Source organism: Ceratotherium simum, chromosome 19, assembly GCF_057802395.1.
Source record: "Ceratotherium simum simum isolate JZ-2026a chromosome 19, ASM5780239v1, whole genome shotgun sequence".
NCBI classification, from domain to species: domain Eukaryota; kingdom Metazoa; phylum Chordata; class Mammalia; order Perissodactyla; family Rhinocerotidae; genus Ceratotherium; species Ceratotherium simum.
In genome coordinates this window covers 15,984,920-16,000,537 of record NC_141918.1, presented here as the reverse complement: position 1 = coordinate 16,000,537, position 15,618 = coordinate 15,984,920, and positions in this window count along the sequence as shown.

The following is a 15,618-nucleotide window of genomic DNA, read 5'->3' as shown; positions in this document are numbered from 1 at the left end:
TTTCCTTGGTGACTCCAATACCAAGATGCAATGGGCAGAAGTATTTAAGAGTCATCCCCTGGGATTGATAACCTGTGCATGGTACTCTGCTTGACAGCTAGAGTTGGAGAATACAATTCTATGTTGGCTCAATCTTATGGTTGGAAAATTAGAGTTGGTTTTGATAGAAGGCCTCAGTTACTTTTCATGTAGCTCTCTCCATAGGGCTGCCTGAGTGTCCTAACAACATGGCAGCTTCCTTCAGAACAAGTGATCTAAGAGAAAAAAGATGAGAGCCAAGTGTCTTTATGGCATAGCCTCATAAATCATATGCCCAAAATAATTTGGACCTCAAGCTCTCTTCTCTTACTATGCAAGATTTTCGGTCCTCTTTACTGTCGATCTCCTTGAAAGATCTGTATATAACTTGTGTCATTTCCACAATATTGTAATGGTTAAACAGATCTACAATATTCAATGTGGGAAGGGACCACACAAAGTAACACCACAGGAATCCCAGGAATAGGAATCACTGGGCCCATCTTGGAGGCTGCTTACCACACAGTCAAATCATAAATGTGGTTGGACACACTGAAAAAGCTATGCCAATGGTATTTCAAAATCGGTGTGAATGATATATCCAAAAAAACATTAGTTAATTCCTTTATTTCTTCATCCATAATGACTTTTATTCCATTTCAGTAACCCCTTACTAGGGCCATATTCTGGATCTTATCTTTATTAGAAGTATTCTATCTCTGAATGTATAAATTTCATGTATTCCATTTCCTGAGCCTCCTATTCTGGTAGCTTAATACCTCATTATTTTCTGCAAATGTGTGCCATTCAAACACTGCTGATAATCTTTGTTTCCTTAGTCAGCTCACCTTCACATTCTCCAAAGCAATTATTCAAACCTCTGCAATAGTTTCAAATCTCTGGAGACCACCTTTTCCCACCCACTCTCAGCAGATTATCTTGCTTACTGTTCAGCAAAGGAAACTGAGACTTATCTGATGGGATGTTCCTAATGTCCTTAAAAAATGGACAAACTTACAAAGTATGGTCCATTGTTTTTCTTTTTCTTCCATTTTCCTTCCTGTAGAAGAGAAGTCTTTCCCTGCTTCCTGGGCCCTGGATCCCTCTGGGCTCTTCTGCCTTTGCAGGTATTTTGTTCTTTCAATTATTCTCTCTCTGTCATATACTATTCCTTTTATCTGTTATCTTCCTAGATAAATGTGGTCCAGTATCTCCCATATTAAAAAAGAGGGACAAAGTGGCTTGAATTCTGGTAAGGTATTAGAAAAAATTACCCATGCAGTAAAGATGGTGGAGTCACAGATGGAAGGACTCTGGTAGCTGAATCATGTGGACCTTAAATCTACCTCATTTACCCCCATGCTTCATCATAGTCTTCTTTACTGATAAGCCCCTTGAAAGATTTGTATATACTCTCTGCCTCTACTTTTTCACATCCTATCCACTCTAACGTGCTGCAATCTGGCTTATAGACCCTCATTACTACTTTAAAATGAATCTTGGGGAAACCCTGCAAATAGATGACGAACAAAAGAGCTTGTGGGAATTAGAGATATTATTATTATCGTGGTCCTTCAGAAAATCTCAACTTGTCATGCTATTATCTGTTTTATGAAAAATGAACATAAACTCAGAATGACTTAGTTTTATCTACCTTTCTGTCCTCTAAAAATCTTCCAACAAGGAGAAAACCTTCCAACAACAAAGAAAGAAATCTTCCAACAAGAAATCTGGATAAGAAAAGGATGGCTTTTTTTCCTTGGGAGCCAAAATCTGGGTGTGGGTGCATCCTGGGTTTCCCTTGTAGTACAAGTATGAACAAATTAAAGGATTCAAGCACAACACTAATTCTTCAGCAGAAGATACCCTTAAAAACAAAAGACAAAATACTGCTTAACTGTTGGAGGGCTGTAGAAGGAAAAAATAAATATAAAAAACCTGTTGGCTGACAAGGGGATATGCATTTATTCTTCATATGTCAAAATTTTACTGAAAATGTACTATGCTGCGGGCATTATGTTCATTCTAGTATTAGTAGAAAATTGGAGACATCTTCTTGTAAGTATTTACTCATGGTTGTCCCCTCATTGAAAAGCCCTTTAGCAGAGATACAAGAGCCCTTTTTCATGCCCTTCAAGGAGGATCTGAATACTCATAAGCTTTAATACACCTACTGGTGCCAAACTAAACGACAGTGGTAAACTCCTTTCCATCAAATTTGTATCCATTAAAAAAGCTTGGAAATACCTTAACAGACACCCTCGCTCTTAGAATGTAAGAATTACACACATAAAGAATTTATCATCTGCCTTTTCAAGACATTGTTTGGGGCATGCAAATATAACTTGGAAGGCTGAGAAGCAATCAGCTTGTGTAGTACCAATATTGAGGACTGCCATTTTCCTTATGTTCACCAGAAGTCTTAGATTTAACTTTTTCTTCCACTGAGCTAAGTGCCACATCTTCAACAGTAAAGTATTTGAAGAGTCAATTGTTGTAGTACAAATCTACAGAATCTGCATGAGCAATTGCTCAAGCTGTAATTTCCCAGGGAGTTAATCAAGAAGGCATTGTGTAGTGAACAAAGGTGCGCCTACAATAAAGTCCACCTAGACTTTTCACAATTAGATGATTTAATCACAGGGGAGTCCCTACTACTGTTTCCTTTTCCTTACTGAAAATCTATAACTAGAAATGGATGCAAACAACATTTGATTATCTATTTTTAAAGAAGAAAAATTTAGCATGGATCAAATGTATCCACAAATAAGTCTAGAGTACAATATTCTCTGGGAGTCATCTGTCCAGACAAACATTTCTCTAGAAATTTCTCATGAAAATAAAGTGATCTGACCTTTAGCCTCTTACATTTTTCTGCTAATGCTCTACCAGAGAAGATGATTCAAAGAAGAAACAAAAAGGCATAGAGATATGGGGAAACATACAGAGAGAGAAAGGAGCATGGTGATTGTCAAGAGAACTAACTAGAACCTTGATGTTAACTATATTGTAGTCTTAATTTGTCCTAGTTCAGTCATATTGCTAACTCTGGTCTTGACATCTTATCCAAGGGCATCTCTAATAATAATTTTGGCCAGTTGTAAACTTCAGTAGAAACTTCAATGCCATTATTTCCAACTGATAACCAAATCAGTTATCTTCCAAATAAATTCTCTACTCTCAAATAATGGCTTGATTCTTGCTTCTCTGATAAAAGCAGAAGCACTTAGAAGATAATGTAATCATTTCCCATTAAAAAAAATCTAACAATCTATTTATATTTATGTCCATGTGTTGTTTTCCTTCCTCCACAAATGGGTGAATGATCCCAACAACTAAGCCAACCCCTCCACTTGTGGTTGACATCTTTCTGGTCCACTCAAAGATTTTGAAGTTGCATCGTCAGTTTATCCTTCTCCACAGGGAAATTTCCATTAGCATATACACATGCTCTACTATCTCGTGTACTTAAAAAAAGACATTCCTTTGAGCTCACAGCCTTTTTGAACTACATCTCCCATTTTTATGCTGTCATTTGTAGGAAATGTTATCAAAAAAGACTTCTGTATCTGCTTTCTACAATTCCTTAACTCTCATTCTTTCATAATCTTTTCCATCCAACATCTTATCCCCAACTACCCACTGAAATACTCTCACTGAATTCTTCAGATTGAATGATTGTTTTTCAGTCCTTCTCTTTTTTGAGCTCTTGGCAGCATTTAAAACAGAAGATGCTCCCTACTACTTGGATCACTGCCTTCACTTGGCCACAGAAGCAACACACTCAGAACAAGTGTTTTCCTCCTACCACAAAGATGACTTCTTCTCAGTCTCCTTTTTGGGGTCTTTCTTATCTTTCAAAACTCTAAATATGGATTGTTCACACCTCAGCCTGTGCATCTCTTCTTTTCTAACCACATGACCTCATTCAAGTCCCCTTTTATCTCTAGCCCCAATCTCTTCCCTCATCTCCACACTTACATTATCACACTGTCTACTCAACACCTTTACTTCAATGTTTATGAAACATAGACAATTCATCTGGGCCAAAGCAGAAATGTCCGTCCCCCTCTCTTCCAACTAGCTCTTGTCTCAGTGTTCCACACCTAAGACAACACCTATAGCCACCTCAACGCCTCCCTTTCTCTCCACTCTATATTTGCAAGTACTTGAAACTGCCACCTTCAGGATAGAATCTGAATACAAACACTTCTCACCTCTCTGCCACAAACAACCTAGGTCATCCCACCATTGTCCTCACCTGGACTCCTGCAATAGATGGCCAACTGGTCTCCATCTTTCTTTCTTCTCCTCCCTGTAGACTTTCTTCCAGGTAAGAACTAGGAAATTCTTTTGAAAATGTAAATCAGATCATGGTACATTCTACTCAAAACCTTTCAACAACCTCCCATTAACCTGGAGTAAAGTCTACTGTCTAAATTCCATGGCCTATAAATTGCCCCTTGCTCCGATCTGTGCCTATCTTTCTAGAAGTATTTCCAGCCATGCTCCAGCCATATTAGTTTTCTTTCCATTCTTTACTTGTTTCAAGCTCACCTCACTTGCTATTCTGACTGCCTGGAAAAATTTTCTCCAAAAGTTTGAATGTCTCCTTACTTTTTAAAATTAGGTCTCAGGTCAAATATCACCTCTTCACCCTCCTTTATTATTCTATCTAAAAGAGACCACTTCTGCCCTAGACATGCTTTTTAATAATACCTACTATATAAAGTTATGTAGTATGTAGATGACGACTCTCTCCTTCCTGACATTCTCACTCCCATTACGTTAAAATCTCATACACTCTCCTGGTTCTGCTTTAAACTTGCTTCTTTCTCAGTCTCTGGTGCTACTTTTTAATCTTGTTCAATCAATCTCTTAATTTTAACGTTGTCAGAATTCCATATTTGGCCCTTTTCTCTGTCGCTCAACAAATTTACGTCTTTGCTCTCATTCACTACCTTTGTCCATTAAGCTCTACTTTTATCTATGTCTCTGTCTTCAGTCCAGATCTGTATGTAGAAATCCACATCCATCCATTAAATTACTTATTAAGCATGTCAGTTTGGACTCACACAATCACCTTAAACCCAATATATTCCAAACAACTCATAATCTTACCATTTTCTCCTTTTTCTACACTTAATCCTTGCTCTATTTCCTCTACCTCGGTTATACACCACTACCAAGTTTCCATTTATCCAAATCACAAAACTTGGAGTCATTCTTTATTTCTCCCTTTTCCACACCTGTCAAATTTAATCAGTTGACACTTTCAAAATTTTTCACAGCTCCCTATTTCTACTTCCAGTATATAAATTCAAGTTCTTGTTATTTCTTGCCTGGACAGTGATAAGAGTATATTCTTTTATGTGCATTTGCTGACTGCCTGCCCAACAGCCATTCTTCCTTCCCTCCTCTGTTTTTTAAATAACATTTATATTTCCTTTTGGAAACCAAGTTTCCCCCATTGTGCAGCTGCCCCCCAATATGGTTGGGATCAATGTGACTACCAGCTCTAGGCACTCACTGATTGACATTAACCAGTATGCATTATCTCATCTACATGATGCTGCAGGGTTTAAGTTGGCCTAATAAAAATTAAAACTCAGTATCATTGTTTAGTAATTATGGGAAAAAACACTCCTTCTCAAATTTGAAAGAGTAAGTATGTAGTGCCAGTTACTGCTGGCAGCCATCTTTACCATGAAAGGAGCCAGGCTAAGGAAATGTCAACTCATGGAGGAGGTCAATGAGGACTCAGAGAGAAATGGAGCCTAAGCCCTGACTGAACCCATACAGAGATTCTACCCTAATGCTGGTTATGAGCCAATTAATCATCTTTAAGCTATAAATGAGCTTAGGTTTCATTTTCTGTTACCTGCAATCAGACTGATTGACCTCACATAGTTCATAGTGACCACAGGACCACAGGAGTGATCATATCCTCTTACCCACAAAACCTGATTTTGTCACAGCTAAAAATTCTTCAGAGGATTCAGGATAAAGTGCAAACTTTCTAGAATTCCACATCCTGCTCTGGACATACTGAATTCTGCCAGTTCTCTAGATATGTCATGGTTGTCATGATGTGGTACTTTCACCAATTCTGTTTATTTCAAAAAATCTTTTCCCCCTTGGATGCCCATCTTTAAGCCTCATCCTAAATGCAATTGCCTCTGTGAAATTTTCTCCAACCCTTGAACAGAGTTGCTATCTGCTCTGTATTTCCTCATCAGATTTCTGATATGACTGAATTTGTGTGTTTGAAACATTACTCTTGTCCAATTCTCTCCTGGCATGGTCATCATTATTGGCTTTCTTATCTTTCTCCTTAACTAGACTGTCAGTAGTCATCTTTTTGTTCCTATAACATTTGTCACATGCTCAATTATTGTTTCTTTCTTCTTTTTTTTTGCTGAGGAAGGTTCGCCCTGAGCTAACATCCATGCTCATCTTCCTCCACTTTATATGGGATGCCGCCACAGCATGGCTTGACAAGCAGTGCATCAGTGCGTGCCCGGGATACGAACCTGCAAACCCTGGGCCACTGAAGCGGAATGCGTGCACTTAACTGCTAGGCCACCGGGCCAGCCCCTCAATTATTGTTTCTTGAATGAACCAAAGAAACAAGAAAACTGCCCCCAGTAAAATTTACATTCTAGAAGTAATGTGCACATAAGTCTACAAAATCAAAGTTAAAGTGCTGAAGGTCATTGGTATGGTACAGAGGAATTGCCTCACAAGAGGTGGTTCTTACTCTTTCTAGGTGAGATAATTTAATGAAAGACCTTCAGATCAAATACAGTGGAACCCAGAAACAACTCTTCCACTCCTTCTTCTACAAGATACTTTCTCTACATATGATGACTTTGAAGGGAAGGACCACAAAGAGAGATGAAATAGGTAAAACAGACTCCTAATGATGAGATTTCCTTGGACCTGGGGGACACCTCCCTAAGGTCTTTCATGATGGTGTCTTGACATGAGTACAGCCATGTTTGGCCGCTCCATTGACCTACAGCCACCAGCACAAAAAAGAAATACAAAGCTGCTTTCTGTGTGGTGGGAACTGGCCTTTTCCCGGGAACTGGCCTTTCTCCCACGGAGAGAGTTGCAAGTTGTAACATTTCAAGGCTCTTGGAGCGTCGTGGCCCGGAATGGACTGGCCATCTGTGCCGGGCTAAGACGATAACCAAAGAGAACAATGCACGTACGCAACTACTGGGCTGGGACGTTAGCCAGGGGGCTCAGTGCACGTACGCCACTGATAACCATTTTATGCATGGGAACACTAAATGCTTGCTCTGCAAACTCTGTAATTGCTTACTCTGAAAATTACTGATGGTATAAAAACTGCTGGAAACTGAGACCTGGTGAGAGTTCCACCTGTGGAAGGGACACCTTGCCCAGGACGTGTGATCCTTGCCCAGCCGCGTCGATTGACAGGGCTCTCCCGGCAGTGGGGCGTGGATAGTGTGAGTAATTGATTTGATATGAAGTAATTGATTTGATATGAAGTAATTGATTTGATGTGTTCTCTTTTCGGTTAACCTGGTGTTTCTCTTTCTGGTTGATTTGTGTCATTTCTCTTCAGCCGATTTGGGTATTTTCCCTTTCCAGTCGGGCTGATGTTTTTTCCCTCTTAATATTTGACCCATTTGGATCTGTTTGCCGACTGTCACCTTTACTATCCTCTATATAATAAAATATACCTTCAGTCCATTTGTTTGGAGTGGAAAGTGTCTTTTACGTCTCCGATCGAATCCCCGAACCTCTCATAACAGATGGCAACAGATTCCCAGGTAGGAACATTTTCAGTTTGACCCATTTAATTATATGGCAAGAAAACGATCTCTATTGTCTACATTAGAACTATAATTAGTGGAAGAAAACTCTAAATGTCCAATATCCTAGTGCTTTTTTTATATGCTCTTGTTACAATACCTTCTCTTTTTCCAGGTAACTTTTATTTGTATTTTGGACTCCAATTCTATATGTTTAAATTTGTTTTAGATAATGTAATATCTTCAAATATCAATTCTATGTCATTATATTTTCCACGGCTAGTGGAATTAGCAAATGAAGAAAATAAAATTGTGTCAGAAAATGAACGAACATTTATTCATGCATTTGTATTGCTCTCCAATAATCTACATTACAATCTTTTAAATTGTTTTTAATATTTATATTATTTATGTATGTTTTCCTACAGTGTAATATATATCAAGCTGACAAACTCTGTGAACCTGAGAATTAAGAGCACATTCAGATACTATTTTTTGAATAAGAGACATTTCGCTGTGCAGGTATTGTGGTAGTTGTGAGACACTGGGAAAAGTCCCTCTTTAGTGGTGCTTGTATTCACACTTCCCACTGTGGTGTGGTGAGCAGCTGGCACTCGCACACTGAATACAATGTGAAACGTGGGAATAGCGCCTGAGGCAGCCTCCCACTAAGGTGTTTCTCCATCAGCACCACCATCACTTCCCTTCCCTGACAACTCTCCCCATCACTCTATTCTCAACAGTCTAGCCTAGAAGTTAGGCATTCCTACATTTTCAGCTTTCTTATTTGAAATACGCATCAAAACATGTATATTCCATTACAAGAGTGTACAATCTATAACTATAGACACATAAATAAAAGAATATGTTCTAAAGAGCAGAAAATATCTACATCTAATTTTGATATTAATGAAATATATTTGCTTCTTGTCTTCATACTATTTGTTTGCAGCAACTAAAGAGAATAGAAATTTGATTCCAAGGGCTCCGTATAAAGACCTCTTTGACGGAACAAAATAAATTTCCACCTCACCATTATTTCCATTACGTAATGCATAGACTTAACCAATTTTTGTATACCCAAAGCAGAGTTTTACAAAATGTTTTTGTGTGTTTCATCTCTTTCCCTAGACATTTTTGGTAATGTGACAGGTTAAGGCAGAGGGCTGGGACCCTCTGTGTCCTGGGATGGGGATGGGCCGTGTGATCAAAGAGACATTTGATTCTCAACTCTGTCACATGCACACACACACCCTGTGTGCAATAGGTCAAATCACATCATTTCTCTGAAAATGACTTCTCCAAATAAAACATGAGTAATCGCTTGATTTTTTCAAGTTTGTCATTCAGAGAACATTTAAAAAGGGTATATAAAAATTCCTAGTCCTGCACCTGACATGAAGTGGATACTCCAAATATGTTAGTTTCCTTTCCCTATATTTCTTCTCTTTTATACATATTTTGATCCACTTAGAGACTCAATAAGATCCTAAAAGAATGCGTGCAAATGCAGAAAATTTTTTCTAGAAACTTAGCAAATTCATGTCACACATTTTCTCTATCTTCAAATCCGACAGTAAGATTATAGTATCTATTTCCATGTAAGAGCATGATGAGATAAGAATAATGAATAGATAAAAGTCAAATTTCTGTTCCATCTCTCTTCCTGGATTTCCTGTTGGATCCCTCTTGCACTAAATGCTGAATTTTTTAAAAAAACTGTGATTGTTTCCTTCTGCTTTATATTCTCCCTTCAGTCAGAAATCTAAATATCTTCCCTGAGAAATACTACAAAGTGTCTGGATATTGGATTTTTTCCTTTTGTTTAGATCTTTTGAAAATAATTTATAAACTAAAACATTCTTCTGCTTAAATCTAAGTAGGAAATCCTAGGAGAAAAAATGATTTTACTGAAGGGACATATTATCAAAAACAATTATAATAATTTTTCTCTTGTGGATCATTAAGAAAAGAATAGATATAACAGTCAAGTGAGCAGAAATGATTTGAGTTTTATATAAATTTAGATAAAGCCACTGGATAGAAAGTTCTGGAAGCCTTTTCCATTTCTGTGGCAGACATTCCTGATTGCTAGCTTAACAGCCATCTGCCCAACAGGATGCTGAGTTTGTTCCTGTATCAGATCATCCTGCCTTTCTGCAAAGGTTGCATCCCTGTCCAGCTGATAGCAAGCAGGTCAGGGAGTAAATCTTAATCAATCTAAGTCAATCCATTTATATTGCTGGTAATTGGTGTAGCAATGGGTGTGAACCAATTCTGAATCACGAGAAATCAGAGAGATTCTGTTGGGGTGGGAGAAGTGATTCTTGGGAAAGTGTTTTGCTCTAAAAAAGATACACAAAAAATGAATCTGGATGGAGTGACATCATCAAGGTGGCAGCAGGGGTCATTCCCAACTTTGGTCTCCCTCACAAGAAGACCAAGGTTAACTATCTACAGACAAAACCATTGAGAAAATCTCAGAAACTGGAAGTGAGGCTGAAACACCCTCCTGGACCACAGAGACTGAGAAGGACCACGTTAGACGGGTAAGAGGGGCAACTACATTCTGACTGCATCACCCCTCCCCCAGGTTGGACAATGTCACACTGACAGGTCCCCCTGGGCCTGTGGTTTTTCCAGTGGGAAAAAGAGAGCCCAAGGTGGACATCCAGCTCCTCCGGCATTGAAGGATGCTTCCTGAGAGTCCCTCAGGTCTTGCCTCAGAGATCACTGGAGGAATCTGCAGGGCTTAACCACCGGGGATCACATAGAGATGGAAGAGATGGGGCAGGGCTTACAGCAACCAGCACTCAGATCTTGGCAGATTGCATTCCTTCTTACAGCACTGCCTGAGCGGAGATCCCAGCTGGTGGCCCCGTCTGGCCAGGGACCTCAGTTGGCAGGTCTGCCTGATTCAGTTCTCCCGCCGACAAGCCATACCGGCCATGGAGCCCGAACAGGGAAGCAAATCTGAAGTCCTTCCAAAATGCTGAGTAATTCTTCCAGTACTGCCTGACCAGGAAGCCTAGGAAGGGAACCCGGGCAGCTGCAGAGCATATCCTACAGTGACACTTGCAGCAGTGCTGGAGCAGAGATCCTAGCCAGCAGCTCTGCCCATCTACAGAGCCAAGCTGGAGGCCTTGTCTTACCAGGGAGCTCAGTAGGCAGTTCTGCTTGATCTGGGTCCCCAACCAACAAGATGTATCAACTGTAGAGCTTGTTCTATGGCCCTGCCTGGGCAGGGAAGCAAATTCAGAGCCTCACCCAAATGTTATGTATAGTCTCCAGTCCTGCTGACCAGGAAGCCTGATCAGAGAATCTGGGCAGCTGCAGAGCCCATCCTACAGCCATGCTTGGGCAGGGAGCCAGGTCAGCAGTACTGCCAAACTGTTAAGTATAGCCTCTGGCCCTGCATAACCAAAAGCCTGAACAGTGACCCTGGACAGCCTCAGAACCCAGCCTATTATACTGCCCAGACAAAAAGCCCAGCCTCCAGCCTTGCCAGGTTGTTGAATGCAGCCTGTGGCCTGGCCCAGGCAAGTAGCACAGTCAGTGGCCCTGCCCAATTGTGTTGTGAAGCATGGCCTGCAGTCCCACCCAAGGAGGGATCCCAGACGCGGACCATACCCAACCATAGAGCACAGTCTCTACCCTTACTCAACAGCAGGATACTGCCAGAGGCCCTTCCCAACTAAAGAGCCTGACCAGCGACCTCATCCAACAGCAGAGCAGCCAGCAGCCTGCCTGATGGCAAAGTCCAGCCTGTGGTCCCACCCAACTTAGGGGCACAGTCTGCATACCCACCTGATTATGGAGCACAGACTGAGGTTTTGTCTGACAGTGAAGCCATTCCTGTGGCCCAGCCTGAACACAGAGTCCAGCCAGTGGCAACATCTGGTCAGGAAACACAGCTGACATCATACTCAACAGTGAAAAGTTGAAAGCTTTTCCTCTGAGACCAGGAATGAGACAAGGATGCCCACTCTCACCACCAATATTCAACATAGTACTGAAAGTCTTAGCCAGAGAAATTAGACAAGAAAAAGAAATAAAATGCATCTGAAACAGAAAGGAAGAAGCAAAATTGTTTCCGTTTGTAGATGACATGATCTTATGTATAGAAAATCCTGAAGACTCTACTGAAAAACTGTTAGGACTAATAAACAAATTCAGAAAACTTGCAGGGTACAAAATCAACATACAAAAATTAGTTGTGTTCTATACACTAACAATAAATTATCTGAAAAAAGAAATAAAGAAAACAATACCATTTACAATAGCATCAAATAGAATAAAATATATAGGAATAAACTTAACCAAGGAGGTGCAAGATCTGTACACTGAAAGCTCTAAGACATTGATGAAAGGACTTGAAGAAGGCACAAATAAATGTAAACATATTCTGTGTTCATGGATTGGAAATAATTAATATTGTTAAAATGTCTATACTACTCAAAGCCACCTATGGATTCGATGTAATCCCTATCAAGATTTAATGGCACTTTTTACAGAAATATAAAAAAAAATTCCAAAATTCATATGGAACCAGAAAAGTCCCTGAATAGCCAAAGGAATCCTAAGAAAGAAGAGCAAAGCTGGAGGCACCACACTTCCTAATTTCAAACTATATTACAAAGCTATAGTAATCAAAACAGTATGATACTGGCATAAAAACAAACAGATAGATCAATGGAACAGAATTGAGAGGCTAGAAATAAACCCATGTGTATATAGTCAACTGATATTTGACAAGGGAACTGAGAATACTCAATAAAGAAAAGACAGTCTTTCCAATAAATGGTATATAAACTGGGTATTTACACGCAAAACAAGGAAACTGGACCCCTGATTTATACTACTCACTAAAATTAACTCAAAATGGATTAAAGATTGAAATGTAAGACCTGAAATCATAAAATTCCTAGAAGCAAAACACAGAAAAATATCTCCTTGGTATCGGTCTTGGCAATGATTTTATGGATATGACACCAAAATCACAAGTAACAAAAGCAAAAATAAACAAGTGAGACTACACCAAACTAAAAATCTTCTGCATCGCCAAAAAAAGATCAGCAAAATGAAAATTCAACCTATGAAATGGGAAAAAATATTTGCAAACCACATATCTGATAAGGGGTTAACATCCAAAATAAATAAGCAACTCATACAATGCAGTAGCAAATAAACAACAAATAATCCAATTGAAAAATGGGCAAAGGACCTGAACAGACATTTTTCCAAAGAAGATATTCAAACGGCCAGCAGGTACATGCAAAGATGTTCAAACTTCACTAATCATCAGAGAAATGCAAATCAGAACCATAATGAGATATCGCCACACACCTATCAGAATGGCTATCATCAAAATACCAGAGAAAACAAGCGTTGGAGAGGATGTGGAGAAAAGGTAACCCTTGTTCCTACAAGCTTGGTAGGAATGTATATCGGTGCAGCCCCTATGGAAAACAGTATGAAGTTTCTCTAAAAAATTAAAAATAGAACTACCAAATAATTCAACAATTCCACAACATAATTCTGGGTATATATCTGAGGAAATGAAATTGCTATCTGGAAGAGATATCTGCACTCCCATGTTCATTACAGCATTATCTACAATAGCCAAGACGTGGAAACAACATATATAAACACATATACAATGGAATATTTTTTACCTGTTAAAAAGAGAGAAATGCTGCCATTTGTGACAACAGGGGTGGAATCTTGAAGGTGTTATGCTAAGTGAAAAAGGTCAGCCAGAGAAAAGGAAATACTGAATGATCTCACTTATATGTGGAATCTAAAATTACCAAGCTCATAGAAACAAAGAGCAGATTGACAGTTGCCAGGGGAGGGAGAGGGGTAGAGATGATCAAAGAGTAAAAACTTCCAGTTATAAGATAAATAAGTTCTGGGGATATAATGTATAGTGTGGTGACTATAGTTACCAATACTGTATTGTGTATTTGAAAGTTGCTAAGAGAGTAGATCTTAAAAGTTCTCATCACACAAATAAAATATAGTAACTATGTGAGGTGATATATGTTAACTAAATTTACTGTGGTAATGTTTTCAAAATAAATACATATATCAAATCACTACACTGTATATCTTGAACTTACACAATGTTATATATCATTTATATCTCAATAAAGCTGGAAACAATAAAAGAATGAATCTATCACCTTTTTCTGCCTTTCAGTTGTTTGGAAATTATTATTTGAGGCCATAATATGTGAGTTCCTTGTGACTTGGAGGAGACAAGCCTGAGAACAAATGTCAAGAGGCTGAGGGTGGCAGGGTGAAAACATAGGGAAAACTTAAGTCCTCACTGGTATTGTTCAGCTGTAGAATTAACTAACCTTGGAAACTTACTTGAGGACTTTTTATGTGAGAGAAATACATATACGTATATAAGCTAATTAAGGCTGCTAGCTGAAGTTGAAATCATCCTAACTGATACAAATGCTAAGAGTCATGCAGATACGTATGGACAGCTTAGAAAGGAATTGGGAAAAGGTGTACACTCTGTTGCCTGCATTTGTACAGGATTGACAATGAGTTCTGGGGACTTCTGAATTACCTATCAGCAAATGGTAAAGGCTTACGTAATAGCCAATTACTGAGTGAAATCCCAGGCTATTAATTATATGCCAGAGACATCCACTTACTGATTGGTTACACTCTAGACTGGAAACTGTTCTCACCTTTTTCCTTTTGGGACTCTGCCACCGTATTGTTATTACTGCACCTGCACCTTTGTTGTCCTTTGCACAAATATTCCATGATACCATCATCATTTTTAATCATTCTGTGATTATGGGAACATGCTGGGTAATTTCCAAGGCCAGAGAGGAATGTGTTGTTTCCATTAGGCTTTTCTTGCTTAGTGTTTAAAGGCAAGATAGTTAACTCTGGACTATCCTCTAGGATCACTATCGCGTACTATTTACAAGAACTGCAAAATGTGTTTATTAGGCACAGAATAAACCATTAGCAAGCAACTGGTCAATATGAGATTACTGAGTGAGAAAATTAAAATGCATATGGTAATAAGTCAAGATCTCCCTCAATTTATATTTACTGACAGAAGATGAGGGATTGGGGAAGTAAAACACAGTGATAGTAATGGCTCTCCTTGTAACAAACTCTCTGCAACTGACAGGTATACAGAAAATAGAGGTGGCTGCATATTTTTCATCAGAAGTCAACGGACTCTGCGAAGCTGTCAAATGTTAACTAGCTTACCTTCTGCTCTTTGCAAAAAGGTTAACAGATACAGCACATTTTCCAATGTGACTCTGAGAAACAAAGAATTAAAAATACTGTGTGGTGGTATTGGTTTTTCTTCTTTTTTAGCCTATCCTATGTAAAAATCTAGAGGTTGAATGTCACATCAAAGCTTCCAACCATCAAAAAATTGTTAGTGATGGGTGGGAGTGGGGTGGTGTAGCTCTGGTGGAGGGGCTGTAGATGAATCTGTAGTTATTAGAATGTAATATTGGGAATGAAGCTTTATTCATTTGAGGATCAAACCTTTAACTTTAACCTTTTGTAGGAACATGCTCTTTATTTACCATTTGTCTAGTTTGTTCAAAAATATTTTGTAACTATATATCATAAAAATGTATTATTTATACCAAAGAGTATGGCTAGATACACTATGTGTAAAGATTAAAATAAAAAAGATAATGAGCAACTTCTAGTCATTCCTGACAAGACACAGAACACTATCAATATCCCCCTCCTCTGCCCGGGAGGTGAACACTGAACTATATTTTAGACTGCCCATTCCAGTGAATTTCCCCATGGT